Here is a 17,313-nt window from a genome sequence, read left to right on the forward strand (position 1 = left end):
TCTTTCTAGATTTTAGGATCAGTAGTCTGAGAGACAGGAAAAAAATAAAGAGACTTTTCTCCCTACACTCACTCATACTGTCAACCCAACACTTCTGACACCAAATGTGTGGGGGCTTTACCTTACGCACCAACTAAGCAATTCTGCAGCAGACACCAGCTGGCTGTCTTCTAATTTAATTCAATTATGACACTTCCTACCTGGTGTAAACCAAAAATAAAATTCTAAGCCCCCTGACTGACTGAATAGACCACATCTCTTGGCCAAGGGGATGCCAAAGACATCTGAAAAAATAATTCAGGTCATGATGGGAAGGGGGAGTCAAACATGCCTCATTATACCCTCCTCTCTTTGGAGTTCAGGCATAAAATTGACCAGCATTAACATTAAAACAGATCTGAAGACTGACAAAATAGGCTCTTCATAGCAAGAAGATACCACATTCCAACCTGGCTCTATTATAGCATCACATGACACATAGGGGGCTCTGAAAGTGATAAAAATAAAGTACGTTACCCCAATATATTTCTTTGAAATATTTTGAAATGGCTCTGCAAAGCTTTCTCTTTTGGGGAAAAATTACATTCTATAGAGAATCCCCCTCCCTTTCCAGGTCTTTTTCTGATCCTAAAAAGATTAGCTGAGAGTCTGGCACCTTTTAAAGGTCTTAAAAGGAAACAATTTGCCATCTATTGCCTCTAAGGATGGACGCCTACCTATGAGACTTCATCTATATAATAATAACTTTGATCTTCACAATGCCTTATCTTGACCCAGACACTCCTTTCTATTGATTCTAGGTCTTCAGATAGTAGCTCTTTCAACCGATTGCCAATCAGAAAATCTTATGATCTTCCACCTATGACCTGGAAGCCCCCACTTTGAGATGTCCTGCCTTTCCAAACTGTATTGGTTGATGTCTTCTGTCTCCCTAAAATATACAAAATCAAACTGTAACTCAACCACCTTGGAAACATGTTTTCAGGACTTCCTCAGGCTGTGTCATGGGTCATTATTCTTAACCTTGGCAAAATAAACTTCTAAATTAACTGACACCTATCTCAGACACTTTTTGGTTTATGCTTGAGATACTGTCAGATCCCACAGGTTGAGGGCTCAGTTCCACAGGACTGTCCCCCACTTCAGGTCAACAGTTTGCAAATAATAGTCACTTATACTTTGACCGACCAGCTATAAACCGGGGGTTCCCATGACCCCTACCTTGGTTTTGATTAATTTGCTAGTGTGACCAGTGGAATTCTGGGAAACACTTTGTGTTTACCATTTATTGTAAAGGATATTATGAAGAATACAGAGGAACAGTGAGATAGAAAAGATGTATAGAGCAAGGTATGTAGAAAGGGACACAGAAATTTCATGTACTCTCAGGACATGCCTCCCTCTAGGAACCTCCAGGTATTTAGCTATCTGGAAGCCCTTTAATGGAAACTTCGTTATGTAGTCATGATTGATTAAATCATTGGTCAATGGTGATCAGTTCAACCTTCAGCCCCACTCCCTTCCCTGGAGGTTGTGGATGGGGCTAAAAGATTCAATCCTGTAATCATGCCCTGGTATTTCTGGTGGCCATCTTTCATTTAGAAGCTATTCACAACTCATCAGGATACGAAAAGACACATCACTTTGGAGATTCCAAGAGCTTGAGGAGTTGTGTGCCAGGAAATATCACCATTATATTCTCATGATCACAAGTAGCATACTGGCTACAGCATGTAGGTGAATTTTCCTTCAGGAGTTTGCATATCTTTCCACTAATTTTTCTATAATCTGATATTTTTTCTTCAGGACCTTATTACTGGTAAATTTCCCATGTTATTTAAAAGGAAGTATAGTCCATATGTAAAGTCCATGGAATTGTTAAATTTATAGTATTATAGGTTGTGATAGGTAAGGTTTCCCAGATTCAGAGTCTGAGATGGGCAAGTGATTTATTGAGGAAGTGACAGGGAACCAATTTTGTCACATAATTTCTCCCATTTTAAAGAATTAGGGCTGAAATTGTGTACCCCCGCAACAAAAAGTCACTTTCTGTGAGTTTCCCATGGGGCAGGAGGTAAGAAGGCTCCCACTGGTTGAGGAAAATTCTCCACAAAAAGTAACAGATGTGATTCATTAGCAGACTATTCAGCCATTGTAAGATGAGCAAAAGGGACCTGAAAGGGCACTTCCAGGGAGGGAACATAATTTCTCCTCAACTCTCATACATTCATAATTGAGACAGACCCAGTAGCAAAAGACAGATTAACAAGAGAAAAACAGTAAGTTTATTAATGCATGTAGTGCACATCATACAGGAAAAACCCCAATGAATGGGAACTCAAGGCAGTGGCTTACAGCTCTGGCTTATGTAGCATCTTTAACAAAGAACAATACATTTGTGGAAAAATGACTGACCAAAGGAAAAGAGTTTTACTCTTCCAAAGGTGGGAAATTGTAGGAAGAAACGAATGGAGTAAAACTCATGTGTAGATTCCTCTGGTGCCATCTCTGAACTAATAAGAGTTGTCTTCAGTAAAGAATTTATATCTTGTCTTTAGGCAGAAAAGGGGGAGGATAGAGAGAATTATTCCTCTATTGGCTGCTTCCTAATTGGCTTTAGCTAGTAAATTCTTCATGCCCTGGGGTGGCACATTCTGGTCTCCCAGAATGTGGGAGACTGTGGCACTGACAGTGGTTTCTGCATGTGCCACTGCTCCAACGGTCAACCACAAAGAAGATGCAGTTTCTCTTTCTATTTCTGGTCACTGGATTTTAAAAATAAAGTAACCTTTCTGATTCTGAGCAAATGAGCATTCAATGTCATAATATAGTTCTTAGAGGTGTTTATCAAAAATATAACTTCTTCTCAGAGGTAGTATAGTATGCTAATTTTCCAACAGAGTTGCGTTTATGTTCAAATCCCCAACATCCTGAGCTTTAATGGAAGTTGTCAATCTAGAAAAAGAAACCAATTCAAAACTCATTAATAGGAAAAGCAACAACTGTAATAAATAGTGCTTCATATGTCTTTCAAGTGTGGTTTAAGCTGCTCCTGAGACTGAAAGGTATTGTGATTATAGGAAAGTTTAGTAACACATCCATTCAAAATTAAACTGCAAATTTCAATGTAATTAAGTTTTGCAGTAGTACATTAATGCTCAATGACCAACACTGTTCTGGGTTTTGTGGAGAACCAATATGAAGAAAACCCTCAGTGGATCTTATAGACTTCTACCATTATTAGAAAATTAATATAATAAATTACATTTTTATTTGAGAGAGCTTTTTTTAAAAAAAATATATATATATATATCCTGAGTCATAATGTACAATATTTGCTTACCTTACAGTTAAGCTATGGTTCACTTCTATAATTCAAAACATAATCATGATAAAATATGTTCAGAGAAACGAAAAATTATAGCTATAAAACACAGAAATTTCTTTTTAAAAGAGAAGTGTAGGATTGTGTTTTAACAGTCCAATGACCTAGAGTTCTGCTTAAAAATAAGGATTTGGTTAAACAGAATTGGTTATTTTTCACCAGGAACCTTAAATTTGCATAGACTGTAATAGAGTAGTGTTTTCATGCTGCTGATAAAGACATGCCCAAGACTGGGTAATTTATACAGGAAAAGTGGTTTAATTGAACTTACAGTTCCACATGGCTGAGGAGGCCTCATAATCATGGCAGAAAGTGAAAGGCAGGTCATACATTGCAGTAGGCAAGAGAGAGAATGAGAACCAAGAGAAACAGTCTTCCCCTTATCAAACCACCAGATCTCGCGAGGCTTATTCACTACCAGGAGAACAGTATGGGAGAAACTGTCCACATGATCCAATTATCTCCCACTGGGTCCCTCCCACAGCACATGGGAATTATGGGAGTACAATTCAAGATGAGATTTGGGTGGGGACACAGAGCCAAGCCATATCAAATAGCATTGCAGATGTAGCAGTCAGGAAAAGTCACTACTCAGATCTCCAGCTGCAGACAGCATAGTTAACTGATGGCTTCATCTACTGCCCCAGTGGGTCTGATACTGTCTGCGCTAAGGCCATACTTCTTGCAAGCTACCCTCAGCTAATGACTGAGCACGGCAAAGGTAGTAAGACAAGCCCATTATTGCTAGATACTGGACTCTTCCTGTGTGTGTCTTTGGATCAAGGACCTGCCCATCTTTTGGTTAGTTCAACCATTCTTAGAACTGTGCTGCTAATGTTGCTATTTGTGATTCCTCCTACCCTGTCCTCTTTACTTCCCTCCCTCCTTACACAGGAGTCACTCTAAAGGTTCCCTCTACATTCTCCTGTTCCCTTTCCAAATAAATCTCTTACATGCATAATCTCATATTGGTAAATGCTTCTCAGAAGACTTAAATAAACAGTGGTTATGAGAGGGATGCAAGAAAGCAGGTGATAGGATGAGGATATGAGACTAGCTTACCAAGCACCTAGTGAGCAAAGAAGATGCCATCCTCAGCGGATCATCCCTGGCACAAGTTGGTGGCTCAGTTGCTAAATATTTCACCAGTGGTAACTTGGGAAAGCATACCAAGAAGGGGAATGCCCTTGCAGGTGTGACGACTCAGATGTTTGAGAGATATGGAAGTGAGGGGAATGTTTACAAAGACAGCAGCGCTGGCTTGTTAGTACCAAGTTGTATTGTCATCTTACGTAGGAATAATAAGAAACTGAGAGCTATTAAAAGCTAAGTGTGGGAACCAGAAAGCCTCCTTGGTAACTTCTAATGAGTACCTTATCTTCTGAGTAGAAGTGCAGACACAACTGTGCAGAAAAACAAAGATTTGACAGAGCACAGAGCTCCAGAGAAGTTTGAATGTTCATGATTTAAGAAAGGTCTGTTATGTTGAATTCAGGGTTCTGAATTGGAAACCCAGAATCCAGAAACACAGAAAGGACATTTGGGGTGAAATGCCTGTATAGGTTGGCTCTGCAGATCCTCTAGAAAAGTAGTTAACCTTTGCTATCATGCTCTGCAGAGGCCTTATCCATGTAAGATAACAGGTGTCTCACTCAGGAACTCTTCCTTGTTCCTCTTCTGGCTCCCAAGCTAATTAAGTTTAAATTCTAGCATATCCCATCTGCTGGGCCTGATAAGAGAAAGTTTATAATCTGAAGGCACTGTGAAACTTAGTTATAGGGTACTGGTAGGAGCCAGGGGAGCGTGCCTGAGATTAGATTTTTAGGGTGCTTTATAAAAGAGCTAGAATGTAAAATAGGACAAATAATAATTTATTAGCTTGGTGGCACTTTCTTTGGAAGAGGAATTTAAAACCCTGGCAGGAACCATAGGGGATGAGATAAGTTTACTATTAAGATGGCTCCTTAGTAAACTTGAGTGCCAGTGCTGAACCCCCGATACGACATGCTTCCTTAAGGAGACCAACGAGTCAGTTTGTGGCAATCAACTATATGATAGTTGATTCAATCAACTACATTATAATATACATATAGTATAACCCTCTGTCCTGGAAGGGCCAGTAACTTGCCTTCACAGGGATAGATTAATATTCTGCATGTAATTTTTTCTTTACCACCCACAGAGCTCAGCCAACACTACTATCGTGGGACTATGGGATGCCTGTTCAGAGACATCGAATTCCATATCCCACACATGAAAATGTGGAGGATTAGTTTCAATGGATCCACTGATTAGATCACATAACATACCATGCATGGAAGAGCTGTCATCACTGAATGCTGGAACATCCTGCCAAAGGCAATGTTTCAGAAGTAACGCTCTGAAAGAATGAGGTGTTATTGTTCAGAATAAACTGTATATATCAAGCCAGAGACCTCTGTACAATACACACAGTGCTGTGTCCCCAGTAAGAATACATGGGTTCAGAAACAAAGGAGTTTAAGCAGGAATAGCCCTACATACCACCCTTCCCAATAACTCTTGTGCTTCCTGTCCCACTACTCTACACTTGCAGGGTTGGAGGTCTTGGTCCCTAGGGGCGACTCACTTTGACAGGGGGCACAGCAAATTTCCCATTGAACTATAAGTGTCATTTGCTGTCAGGGCACCAGAAAGTTTTTGTGTCCAGGAATCTGTAAGGAAGAGTCATTATCATGGCAGAGGTTGACAACTCTGACCAGGAGGAGGATATAGGCCACTTTTATACAATGGGGCAGGAAGAAATATTTGTTATACTCATGTGATCTTTGGTTGCCTTCCGTTACTACCTTGCCCTATTGAAACCATGAATGAACAAGAACAGCAATGCAACCAGAAAAAAGTATGATTACTGAGTGCTCACTGCCCTCAAAAAGGAGGTTTCAGGTCACAGTAGTTACCCAGACCTCTTGAGGTAATAGGTGAAGTTACAAGAAATTTAGAATGGAAAGCGGAGACAGGCAAGGGTGAGTACCAGCTGTGGCCCTGCAGCCAACTATAATGATGAGACTCTAGTTCATCTCACTAACCTCCCTCTTTCAGGCTTCTCCTTGGGAAGAGAGTCCCACAAGAACTGTGGAGGGGCTGTCCTCGAGACCTTCATGGAGTGGTAGATCTGTACTGCCCCAAGGTGGGCTTTGGTAGCTATGGAAATTTACTGCAGAGATTTCCTGCTGCAGGGAGCTTAGCAGCATGATGGCCCCTGCTGCTGCTCCCTGAATCTACCACTGCATTTGTACCAACACTATGCTTTTAACTGGCTGCTCCTGGTTAATGACTGGGCGTGGCAGGGAATCTAGGGCAGCCCCGTTCTGGGACAACTCATATGGGTGACATATTAAATATTAAGAATAATTCATATATATATAAATATATATACATATACAAATACACATATATATATGAAAGAAAAAACTTAGTTTCTATTCTTCCTTTAACGGGTTTTAAATATTCAAAAACCCCAGATATTTCACAATTAAAAATAGGCAGAAGATGTAAACATGCAGTGATATAAATAACCAATACATTAATGAAATATTTTGTTCTCTCATAATTACGGGAATTTAAAAAGAATCTCCCATGATTAAAGAAATAATAGAAACTACAAGATATATATAATTTTCTCACCTTCCAGATTTACCAAAATGGTTGAGTTTATCCAGCATCAGAGAGGATGTTGGGATGTTGGGTAAGCTCATATTATATTTTGGGGAGTATTAATTGTTGAAAATGTTGGGAAGGATGATTTCTATTATTTATCAAAATTTTTAGTGATATTTCCTTTGATTCAACAATTCTGGCCAGTTGTTGACTCTTGGAATCCCAGTACTTTGGGAGGCTGAGGTAGGAGGATTGCTTGAGCCCAAGAGTTCAAGATCAGCTGGCAACATAGCGAGTTCCTTTCTGTACAAAAAAATTTTAAAAGTTTGCTGGGTGTGGTGGTACCCTCTGGTAGCCCCAGCTCCTTGAGAGGCTAAGGTGAGAGGATTGCTTGAGTCCAGAAAGTTGAGTCTGCAGTAAGCTGTGATCATGCCACTGCATTTCAGCCTGGGAGACAGAGAGAGACTCTGTCTCTCAAAAAATAAAATAAAATTAAATAAATAAACAATCCTATGGCTAAGAAGTTTTCCAAGTTTCATAAGTACAAGGACATTGAACTACACCATTGGTTTTAATAGCATAAACTTCGCGGTGGCTAATACTGATTGTGTACTCTGTATCAAACACTGTTCTAAGCACTTTACATGCATTAGCTGATTTGATCTCCTCAAAAATCTTATGAGATGGGTAACTCATTACTCACACTTTACAGATGAGAAAAGTTAGGCACAGAGAGGTTAAGTTACTTGTCCAGGATCTAGTTAGTGATGGAGATGGAATTTGACCCAGACAGTCTACCTCTGCTGTCCATGCTCTTAACCACTATGCATATTACTTCTTGGTAAGTTGTGGCAGATTCACAATTGCTTAGCCACAATTCTGAATTTCAATTCTAATAACTAAAAATTGTTTTTATAACTCACCTCATAGAAACTCTGACCTAACTGAACTCATATGACATCAGAACATGAAATCAATTGACATGAAGCTATTTTTAGTTATCATTCGCCCGATTTAGTGATATATTAATTAATGATTTACTGCAGAAATATTCATGTGCTCAATTACAGAATGATGTCCCATACTGTGCTGAGGATGTTCTATGATGTATGACATATAAACTCTCTATGGATGGACTAGACAGATACTTAGGAGATAAAATCAACAGTGATGGAAAATTGGGTGATGAGTGAGGGAGCAGGAGGCTCGAAGAGACTCAAGGGTTAATAACTTGCATTGAGCCATTCACTGAAATAGGAAACATTGCAATGGGATGGATTGTGAAAAAATGTGAATTCAGTTTGATTTCTCTCTCAGATATCAGCAGTTATATCAAGTAGGCAGTTAGATATATAGATGTGGAAGTCAAGGATAGCTCTCTGCTGGGAAACAAAATTTGTAATTCTGTAGTAGGATTTGTGAAATTCTGCTAAAATATCAAGTAAGACAGGGCTTGATTAAACTACTTGTAGGGTATAGATAATGTTAGTAAAAACTGTTTATGTGGGATGTTACTGATAGAATCCTGGACTAGGAAGTCAGTGGTAGGGTGGAAATGAAGATAAAAAATACAGTTGATGCTTTTAATAAGTTTCGCTATTAAGGGTGGAGAGAAAAAAGTGATAGTTGCAGGAGGCTGTGAAGCTAGAGGGAAGCTTACTGAGACTTGAGCATACTTAAGCACACAAGAGCCCGGGTGTGGTGGCTCACACATGTAATCCCAGCACTTTGAGAGACCAAGGTGGGCAGATCACTTGAGGTCAGGAGTTCCAGGCCAACCATGGTGAATCTCCGTCTCTACTAACAATACAAAAATTAGCTGGGCGTGGTGGCGGGCACTTGTAATTCCAGCTACTCAGGAGGCTTAGGTAGGAGAATCACTTGAACCCAGAAGGCAGGCGCATGGGGGTGGGTTGCAGTGAGCTGAGATCATACCACTACTCTCCAGCCTGGGTGACAGAGTAAGACTCTGTCTCAAAAAAAAAAAAAAAAGAAAAAAGGACACAAGATAGCAAAGACATACTCAGCTTTCAGGTTTTGAATGAATAAATGCAGTAGAGTAGGCTCTAGAATGCTAATGGAGGGATAGGCCTTAGGAGGAGGAAATGGTATTCACTTCTTTTAGGAAGGAAGGAAGATAGCATGTGTGTAGATTCTTATGTACACAGGTCTCAATGTTTTGAATCGAGAAGTTAAAAAGATTCCATCAGATAGCCTCAAGTTAGTGCCCCATCTTCTGGGCCACAGGTGTGGCGTACACTTGGAGGTTTCATGAGAGGAGAAAAGTTTTGAAATAAGTCTTACCAATTGTGGCAGATCATTAAACAGATTAGCAGAATATTACCATGCATTTCGGAGAGTCTGTTGAAATAAGTTAATGGTTTCTTTTGATCTCAAAGTGCGGCACTTTCTCCAGCAAGGCTTTCTCCTAGTAAGGCTATTATGGCACAAGAGTATAAATACCTGCTATAGAGAGGGCTGTGTCCCCACAGAAGACCATCCCTGTTTAATTAAGGAAAATTAGCTGCTAAACTCAAAAAAGTACAGTTGCTCATTTCTAAATAATCATTGTAGCCAAACTACTAAAATGGAAGTTATAGAATGGAGTTTAAACAGAGCTTGGGCTCGCGGGTCAAGTGGCCTTGGTTGGAATTCCAGCTCTGCATTTACTTAGTTGAATATCCTTCGACAAATTAGTTCACCTTCCTGTGCCGCCACTGTTTCATCTGTAAATTGGATTAATTAATGGAAAATAGAACAGTGCTTGCACATAATAAGTGCTCAGAAGTGTGACACCCTGCTCAGGGCTTCATAAAGAGTAAGTCAAGGAACCAACAAACCAGACAGTCTGGCTTGAGTCTAGGTTCTTTAATATTATTCAGGGACTGTTCAGAAAGCCCAAATGTTAGCTGCAATTTTAAAAATTTAAGTATGACTTTTTAAAGTATGCTTTCATTTTTTTGTTTGTTCATTCAAAATCAATAAAGAATAAGTACTTTATAAAACATTATCTTTCAAGACTGTCCATGGGTGATACAATGGATTGACATTTTTATAACAATAGGCTACATCAAGATTTCACTCAACATGGTGGCATTTAGATGTCAGTAAATGTGAGTGTTTGATACTATCTCTATTAGCACAAAACTAAGTCTCTTAGGAAAATACAATGGTCATTTGAATGGATAAAATTGGTAGATAATATAAAAATTTGTGTTTTGTATCTTTCAAGAAAAAGTATTACCCAAATCGGTTTTTAGGCTTTGAAGCCAAATCTATAAAATAATCACATTTTCATTACAATATACTGGGGTTTTTTTGTTAGATGGATAACACAATATATCAGTCCATATCTATATACCTAACTTCCTGTGGTGTGTCTTAAAAATAAGAAAAAGAAGTTAATTGAAGAATTATGGAACAAAAAGCACAGATTTTCTTTTACTTCAATGAGTAGGGTCAAGTCAAAAGTGAAAAAATTTGAAAGGAAAAATAAAAATGAATACCACAGTAAATAGGAAATATGCCAAAAAATCCTTCTAGAATACACTAAAGCTATCCAAAGAGATAAATGTCCTCTAAACATTTTTTTGTTTTATATGATAAAACGAAAGTTTAGGAAAGTTTAGAATTGGATCCTATGTAGTCAGATTTTAAAATTTCACAAATTTTAGGAACCATTTTCTGTTAAATCATATAAACAAATAATGATACAGTTTACACTGAAGTACTATTTTACATCTTTGAAAAATGAATATGTTTAAGTAATGGAATCACACACTAGTCTTCTGATTTCACTAAATCCTCGTTCCATTTCCCACAGCTTTGACATCATTGATAACCTTCTCATTTTTATTATTATAGCCTTCATATTTCTCTTCTTGTATTATTTTAGATTATGCCTCTTTCTTTTTTCCCCTAAATGTGGCTTCCTCTACGGATACTCTTTGGTCTTCTTTCAACTTTTCTGCACATTTCCTCTAATGATTGTTACAGCTTGAATTCCATATGTGAAAATAAGTAATTCACAATCTAAGCTGTTGGAACTTTAAAACATTTTGAGTCTTAAGGGAATGTAATTATGAGACCTGAGTCACATAAACAGGCAACTATAACCTAGGCAGCTGTAACATTTGTTTTTCTGATTATATGTTAGCATTTTTACCTACATTGTTTTATAAAATATTGTAGATGACTGAGGGGTGCTGGGGAAGACTTCTTCCCTTTTACCTATTGATCTTAATTACAAATTATCTTTTCTCTTTCCTCTCTCCCACAAAGACTTCATGAGTATCACATTGTTTAAGAGGGAATGTTAAATACACTCTTTTAAATTAGAAAGAAAAGTAAAGCAAGATATATGAAAAAGAAGACAAACTGCAGCTAAATTGTTGTAACTCATAAACTAGCCTTGTATAGAAAATGTTATAATCCTACAAAATTTCATTGTTTTCTGCCTATATACGTGAACCTTAACTTTTAGCTTTGGAGTACTGATCCTATTCCTTTGGAGTCTGTTACCTGAATGGCTATTCTTAGCTTTACACTTGAATAAACTCTTTTAATCTAGACTCTGATCCTTTCAATTATTTCGGGTTGGCACTGGTAAACTTGCAAAACCTTCTTAACAGTTCTAATTGTTCACAGGAGTGACATTCTATCGCATTTGCTCTATTACATAGCCTATTCAAGGGAGTCATATCCCATCACCTTTTCCATATTTTCATGGTTAGCTATAATTTTATGATGCACCTAGGTTCATAAATGAGCCTGTGTTTTTCCTTTTTCTATCTCCTTTATCTGTTTTGTAATTTATAAAATCAATAGAAATCAAAAGAATATTTTGGATTTAACCAAAAACATAGGATCTTTATGATGAAAGTGAATATATAGAAAGACATTTCATGATCTTAGATGGATTACTTATTATTATATAAATATACATTCTTAACAAATTATATATTACATATAAATAAATAACAATAAAATATAGAAATAAAATATTACAAAGACAGTAATAAAAGCACTGTGAATCAGTGCAAGAACAGAACAGATCAATGCAAAAGATTAGAGAACAACAGAGAGAGATCTCTATGTAAAGGTAATTTGTGGAGATATACAAACATACCCAAGAATGACCCCTAAGTCAATGGGAAATAGATGTGTTGTAAAAAACGGAATTCCTACTAAGTACAATGTGTCTCTATTTAAATTAAACCTCACTATGACAGGTAAAACAATAACCATTCATGAAAAACTCTCCTCCCTAATAAAAAAAAAAATCTTACATTTTCAAAGCATAACCCATCAGGCAAAGAAAATGATGAATTTAATTCCATTCAAATAAAACATTTCTTGCACAAAGGTTATTAGTTAATAGACAAATGGCAAAATGACAGAAGAGATTTGCAATCTTAGAACCTACTAAGGTTTTAAGATTTCTTAGTCATTAAAATATCTTGTCTTTTCAAAAAATTATTTAGTTTACCAAAGCTTTTAAAATGGAATTTTATTCTTTTACCATAAATGCATATTATTTTATCATTTTAAAATGACTATTGCAAGATAGGTTGTATGAATGTATAATACCAGTGGAGAAAATAAACATTGTGTTTTAAACTGATAAGAAGAGATACTACACTTGATCTTAGCCAAAAGGCTGAGATGCAATTAACATTGTGTTTCATAGAGTGTGGTTCAATAGCCATTCCCATTAGAACCTGAAGAATTGGTTAAAGCAGTTTCCTAGTTCTACACCAGCCCTATTTAAATTCACTGTGATATTAGATAGTTTTCTCCCATGCTGTAGGAAGTGAGGTTTGTTCTTTCTCCTAGCTATCACTGTAGTGAGTAAGATTAGTTTCTTCCTAGGAGACTCTATAGGGATGTACAATTTCTTGCAAAGGTTGGTTCTAAAATTCGTTCTCCAAAAATGTTTACCATTCTTTAGCTTCTTGCAGTTATTTCCATGGTAGTTTAATTATATTTTCTCTGTAGAGGAGGTACAGTTGATTTTATGGAACTGTGTTTCCTTTGGACAGGTTGAACTATTTAATTTTCATATGAGTAGCTATATGTTTTAAAATCCGTAGTCTGACAAAATTGCTCTTTTTCTCATACTGTGCCCTATCCTAAATGATATTGCTGGTGGAAGGATGAGCAGAAAAGTAGATACAGTATAATGAGAAAAATAAAAAACATTTGGGAGAATAAAGATGGCCATTTTCCCATAATGATGCTTTAGACCTTGGTGGTTCTGAGTGCCTACTGCTTAAAAATAGGTATCTCTTACCCATGTTCAAATTGGAAAATTTAAAGAGTTTTAGGATTAAAGAGAATAGCATTTTGTATATTGTCATAATCCTGCTACCATCTTGGTTGCTACTTCGCTGATCACATGTTAGGGTGATCAACGTTGATTTTCAAGTGATTAGGGAAGATTAGGGTATTCAAACTTTCTGTAAAGGGCCAGAAGATAAATAATTTAAATTTTATGGGTCATATGCTCTCTGTCACAACCACTCAACTCTGCCATTGTAGTGTGAAAATAGCCATAGACAATACACAAACAATGGGCATGGCTTTGTCCCAATAAAACTTTATGAGAACAGACAGTAGATTTGGCCCAAAGCCATAGTTTCCACACCTCTGGTCCAGATATAAAGCACGTTGGCTCATGTTTGGTTGCGGTATGTGTGTCAGGATTGGTTATCCTTCCATAAAGATCAAGAGTCTGGCGCTGAGTAGAGGGACTTGTGTTGGTAACGGAAAAATAAATGTCTTGGGATAGAGACTTATCCACACAAATAAAGTCAGGGTTAATTAAATGAAAATGTGTTTACACTGACAAATTAATGCTCTTACAGCATTAAAGGAAGATAAACTAGTATGTTTCTATTTCTATGGAGATTTTATGTAACACAATGGCCTTTTCACTATGCCATTTTATGTAATTACCATTAGCACAGAGGCCATTAATTCAATATAATCAAGGAATGTAAATGTCAGCTAACATTGTGCTATGTCCATTACTAAATATTTCTCTCCATTTTTCCATATTTTGTAATTGAGTTTTCTTGTCAGACTTTTCAACATTATTTTGAGATCTGACTGTTTCTGCCAAAATGAAATGAAATTATTAACAAGAAATTGTCGGCATTCATTCACATTAAAAATTCCATTTAATATGTTTTTTCTGTTACCTTAAGCAGAAGAGGCTTTCATTTATCTCAAATGTACCCATGCTTGCTGTGGGTGACCGGAAGGCACATCACTCATTGATCTCAGTCAGAATTAATGAGCAATAGTTACTTGTGAGCCCGTGTTCTTTCGTCATCTTTCTTCTTCTCTTGCCCAGTGACCCAAACCACCGTTATAATGGGCTCCCTTTGTACATTTATCATGTCTTTACTGATTGGGCTGTATTTGAAAGTCAGGCACTTTGAGCTTGTAACCCTGACTTTTACATGTCAGCCACATGTATAGTGTTGTGTTTTTAAAACATGGCACTCTATTACTCTCCAGTTTCTCCACAAGTGAAATAAACTTGGAAAATACATTTTTATATAATATATGACACTAATAAAGTAAACTAATTAAAAAATTACTTAACAGGGAAAATAAAAATTGCTAAAAGCACCATATTATTATTGAGTCCCAAGCCTGAAAGATTTCCTAGAAGTCTCGGTTCATCTTCATAAGATCTATGTTTAAAGCGTGCCAGAAAAATGTGTGCTAATTTTATGAAATTTCTTGGAAAGCAGATTGGATTTCATCATGTCACTACTCTTTGAGGAGTAGTATACCCAGTATGCTATTGCACACTGACAGAAGCAAACAACTTATAGGCCATGTGATTACTAATGCTGACCTCCTCCACTTCACAGTCCTTACACATTTTTTCCCATTTATTTCACAATCTCTGTTTTCTCTTTTTTTCCATACCCACTTTCATCACTGGAGTTTCAGCGCTTATTGTTACCTAGTTTACTGAATTTATCTTCTGATTAGTTGTCAAAACATCAGCCTTGACTTCTGTAATTCACCCTTCACACTATCATCAAAATGACTTTTCTTGCAAAAATGATTGTTACTTTCCTACTCGAAAGTCTTCGAAGATTTCTAATTGTTTACAGGAAGAAAATTTAGACTCCTAGGAATGCTATTTTAGGCATGCTGTCTTAGGAAAGCAGAGCTTAAGACCAAGATCTTCATGCACATGGTTTATTTGGGAAGTGATCCAGGGAGCAGGAACCTTTTGAGGAATCTTAGGTTCTGTATTGAAGAACTCCCTGCTGGAGGCTAAAAAGGGAAGTATTTGTCCTTCAGTTCCTTTTCCTTCCTGGTGAAGGGGAGCTCTGTAGGTTTCAATGGTCCTACCCCTCTGGGTTGTACACACATAATTGCCATGTGTGATCCTACAGATGTCTCTAGCATATTATCAGAGAATGTCCTGAACAGGAAGTAAGAAGTATGGGATATTGAAAGGCAACATCCTGTAAGAATGCTCCTGTCCAAAGTATGCATGGAAATGATTTCCACAGTAGTGGCTGGAGTGAGAGGTGGGGCTATTAGGATTTGAAGTAGTACCCAAGAATTGTCAAGATTATGTGGCATAAAAATGCTTCTTACATTATGTGACTTGAATTTCTGTCCAATCTGATATTTCATCATTCTTTTTCCATGTCCAGACCAAATGTATAGAGGCTACTAGCTTGCTTATTAATTAATTTCTTCATTAAAAGTTTGTTGAGCGAGATTATGCATCAGGTAACCTTTTAGACATTGGGGATGCAAAGAAGTTTCCACGCCTCATGCAGGTTGTATTTGACTTGGGAGAGGCAAATAACAAACATGTAAAGATATGAATGTGACTATTTCAGTTGGTGGTAAGGGTGATAAAGATCATAAAGCAAGGCAGTAAGATGAGTAGAGGAAGGGCTGAGTGAAATCCTCTCCCTGGAAATTATATTTGACCTGCAGTTTAAAGGGTGAAAGTGAAAAACCTAAACAAGAATCTGGGGACAGTACGCTGCAGGTGAAGATAATAAAAGTGTAAAAAATCTAGAGCTGCAAATCAGTTTTGTGTGTTCTAAAGGGAGGGCGAAGCCTATATGGTTAAAGTCTAGTGAATAGAAGAGAGAGTGAAGAGAATAAGAAATATAGGTAGGACCAGAATTTGTAGATCCCTTTAAGTCAAGGTAAAAAGTTTGGATTTTAGTAAAATTTCATTGAAATATCATTGAAGGGATTTAAGAAGAGAAGAAATATGACATGATTTGCATTTCATAAAATTGCCTCTGGCTACTATAAGGATTTCCCTGGGACTTGAACCTTTCCCACCCTGTGCCATTGAAGATGCTGCCTTTACAATACATATCACCATTTGAATGTGTTTTCCTTATAGGATGTAACTCTTCTTGAGGGAGGGCACCATGTCTTCATATTTTTGTGGACAGTGCCCCTCACATATTACAATTACTAAATACATGATTGATAATAAATGTTATAAGATGGATGAATGAATGCAGGTCTACAAGGGTGTTTCAATAAGTGATACTAGAATAAGAGGACTACACAGGATACAGAGTAGTGGTTTTTCTGAACTATTATTCATTGCCTGAATATTTTCTAATCCTTTACATCTAAGTCTTAAGATGACATCCCTATATTGTTTGCTTATGTTCGACTTGTGATTTACTCTGCCTTTCAGATCGTTCCCTCCTCTTACACTGAATAGCTTAGATGTTTTTCACTGTAAAGTTAATTTTATTTCAGTAAGTACAAGAGAAGTAGTAGAGTATAGGTTTAAGAGTACAGAAATTGGAGTGAGGAAACAAGAATTTAAAGGGTGAATTAAAATATGAGTTTGAGACAGTGCAAGGAAGATCCGATGCTTTAAAAAGGCATTGGTGACTTGGAAAATCTTTTCAGAATGTAGAAATAGGACAGTTTCACAGGTGCTTGAGCTGTATAGTTAGATTTGCGATTCAATCATGAATGTACTATTCATTAGCTCAGTGACCTTGAGTAAGTCACTTAATCTTAATAAACCTCAATTTCTTCATGTATTTTATGTGAATAACAGTCCTTGTGAGGTTTAAGTAACCTAATAGTGTATGAAATGCTTAGGACAATTTTGGACACATTTTATACTCTCTAGACTGGTAGTATTATTCTTAGTAACCAAAATATGCCTTGAAAGAGAATGACACAGTAATAGCCTTTTCCAACTGTAATGATTAAATTAATTATTGGTTGCTGATCTTTCCAGGAGGGTTGATTTGCAG

General features: G+C 37.1%; 1 pseudogene; it reads right to left on the minus strand.

The window, feature by feature from the left end:
* Window positions 1–12,589: 12,589 nt before the first annotated feature.
* On the minus strand, window positions 12,590–12,695 carry LOC123575434 (U2 spliceosomal RNA; annotated as a pseudogene).
* Window positions 12,696–17,313: the final 4,618 nt, after the last annotated feature.

The sequence above is a fragment of the Macaca fascicularis genome, chromosome 8, assembly GCF_037993035.2.
Source record: "Macaca fascicularis isolate 582-1 chromosome 8, T2T-MFA8v1.1".
Taxonomy (NCBI): domain Eukaryota; kingdom Metazoa; phylum Chordata; class Mammalia; order Primates; family Cercopithecidae; genus Macaca; species Macaca fascicularis.